This window comes from Cyprinodon variegatus, unplaced genomic scaffold, assembly GCF_000732505.1.
Source record: "Cyprinodon variegatus isolate N-32 unplaced genomic scaffold, C_variegatus-1.0 Scaffold185, whole genome shotgun sequence".
Taxonomy (NCBI): Eukaryota; Metazoa; Chordata; class Actinopteri; order Cyprinodontiformes; family Cyprinodontidae; genus Cyprinodon; species Cyprinodon variegatus.
The window spans coordinates 294,369-297,721 of NW_015150638.1; positions in this window are offsets into that span (position 1 = coordinate 294,369).

Genomic DNA, 3,353 nt, shown 5'->3' on the forward strand with positions numbered 1-3,353 from the left:
TGCATTTCTCACAGGAGAAGCCAGAGGGCGCAGTTTCTCAGCTCCACTGGTGGATGTGGTGTACGCTGGTTTGGAATCACTTGCGGCTGGCAAATGAGTCCGATGTATGAGGTGGGGCACAGCTCCAGAACCCAATTCAGACTACTCTCCCCCCACACCTTTTGAATGAAAACTGTTCATTTTAATCCAATATTTACATTTCTGGTGCTTCAGGAATTTCAACATCAATAGAACGTAAACTTAAAAATGTAATAAAAGATTAATCAATAACAAATATTCAAATCTTTCATGCAACAACCACAAACAAATTTTTTGCTATTTTATCATGATTTTATGGGACTAACCAGAGCCAACAAGAAAACATAACATGGTGTCCACTTTCTTTAAACATAAAAATCTGAAAGGTTTGTTTAGCATTTGTATACAGTCCTCTCTATACTTTCAGGAATGACTGTAAAAAGAACTTCAGGTTTTTATGAGGCGTGTCTCTGCTTTGCATATTTACATACACCCTAAATTCAATCTTGTCTTCCATTTTTGGTTGGATATGTAGATTTATTTTTTTCTGGGTTATTCTTGCTTTTGAGAATTCTCTGATTTAAATCATGCGAGACTGATTGCACCTCTCAATGACCTGCATGTTGTCCTGCATGTGTCCATGATTGCACAGAGCTCATTCAATCTTAAAAACATGCCACTCAGGTCTGCAGAGAACAGGAGTGACATTGCAATGTTTTTCAGTAGGAGAATACATAAAATAATAGTTGTTGAGATATATACTGCAAATTTAAACCATTCAGTTGTAGCTGTAACAGGTTTTATGGTGTCTGCAGGGTGGTTTGTATTATAAAGACAGTTGAAAACTAATGTAGGTCATGTTTCTAGGCTTTTATTTGCACAAAACATTTGATGTTCCCTCTCAATCCCACTTCAAATGATATGCAACATTGTGTAGGTGTATCATATACCATACCAAAACAATACACAGACGTTTGTGGTTTTAATGTGGAAAAATTGTTCTCAGTCCTTATTTTTTTTCAAAGGGTTTTAACGCCTTTGTGTCTTATGCCCTCATTTTCTCTCACAGTCCACTTTTTCTTTCATGCCCTGTTCCCTTTATAGAAAAAAAAAACATACACTTTTCTCCACCACCCACTGACATTTCGCTCCGTTTCATGTTTCATTTGATCATTCCCTTAATTGCACGGCCTCATTTCCAGCAGAACCTCTCATATATCTTGCTGAAACTCCACTCTGCTTCTTTAAGATGAGCAGGATGTATATTTTGAATCATTTTCTTTAAACCCCTTATGTTCCTTATTTTTATCTTTACCAACTACACTGTGTCTGCTCTTTAACCTCTCCAGTAATCAGAAACTGTTTAAGGGTGCTTTTTATTAGGGCAGTCAATCTCGGGTTTTTATCAATATCAAATTAGTGAATCTATCAAAATTGACTTGTTTTTCCAAGTGATTTGAAATATGTCATTGTTATTATAGTAAAAAAGAAAGCATAGAATTACTTTTTAAACTGCAAAACTTCTTATGTGTGGTTAAGTTTGACTTCATTGTGATTTATTTACGGTAGATCAGCACCGTTGGAATGAAAATAAAGTTTCATAATCACCCACCATCCTAAAGTTTGTGAATGAACACACTCTCTGTGTTTCTGTCTGTGTTATTTTAAGCTATGGCTGCAGCATTAAGTGTGGCTAGTCTGATAAGACTCGGCAAACACCTTCTTATTCCAGAAATACATTTTCTGACTTCCAGCTGTCAGTAATCCCTCATTGATCAATAAGACACTAAATTAGCTTTGAATAATATGTAACCGTACCTCCTCCATTCCTCCTTGTTTGATGCTAAATCTTAACATAGCTACTGGCATGTAACCATGTCACTCTTTGTGTGTGTTCAGTTTAAGAAAATCAGAGCACAGGCTTTCCACTTGAGTGAATTTGCTTTCAACATCAATACTCCCTGACAGTTGACCTTATTTTTCCTCCTGCGCTCGGCTCCTTGTTGTTTCAGTTCTTCTTGCTCTCAAGCCAATCTGAACTATCTCACCTCATCTCCGACTGTTTCAACTCCCTGTTTATAATTGTACAAAAGCAGAAAACCATAAACAGTAGATCCAAATAGTTCTTAATCACAGCATTTGTAAAATATCTTATCTTTCATTTGATTTAATGTTCTTATTTTCTTAGATTAACCATGAATACAATTGAAACTCGTTCGTCCCTGACACAAATTTCATTTTTATTTGGATTTATTTAAGCCATTTTTTTAACAGTTATTTGGTGATTTTCACATTTTGCTGCTAAGGTTCTCCCCTGTATAGAGTCAGAAATATATACATATACGCTAAAATACTTTTGACACAAAAAAGGATAATGGTGTTTAATTTATTTTTTCATTCTTGCAGCAATGCTTCTTAGTGATACAACATCCATTTATTTATTTTTTTTGTACTGCAGTTATTTCTTTCTTTTTTTAACATATCGCAGCCATTTTTGATTTAAAGCTGGAGCTGTAGCAGTAAGTGTGGCTCGTCTGATAAGACTAAGCAAGTGCCTTCTATTTCCAGAAATACATTTTCTACCTCAGGCTGTCAGTAATCCCTCATTGATCAACTGACACTAAATTAGCCTTGGAAATTATGTAAAACGTTCTCCTTTAAGTGAGAATCCTGGGATTTATGTTTTTGGTTCATGTTTTCTACTTGTAATTCTGCACAGAGTAAATTCATATAAATATATTGCTCTTTATTTTTGGTAAAAAACAACAAAATCAAAAACTAAAAAATGTGTAAAGTAAAAAAAGTAAAAAAAAAAAGAAGAAGCACAAGCCTCACTGCCACAGAGAAGAAAACAGCATCCAGAGGGCTCATGGTGCGGAATCTAAACTGGCAGAGGGAATTCTCTCTATCTCTCTATGAGAGGCAGATGCCTTAAAATCCTTCTTTTTCCAACAGCTTCTTTTCTATAGAAATCTTTCAATTTATCACCCTAAAAAGCTGGAAAGCCTGGTGATTTATTCTTGCCCATTAGTACCATTTATCACGCTTGTTTCACATGCTGCAGCATATAAGCTCATTTATTAAATATGATACAGTATGCAAATTAGTTCAGAAACTGCTGCAAAAAGTTTTGTTTTAAACTGCATTTTTAAGGCAAAAACACCTTTTATCTTCAGTGTGATGTTATTGAATAATTGCTTCTTTCTCATGCATCCAAGTCCATCGCAACCTGGCTAGAATTTTATATTAGAATTGAAATAGGTTATGTAAGCTGCAAGGTTTTTCTGTTTCAGAAAGTCTTTGGGGTTGTTTTTTTTGAGAATGGGGGGGGGGGG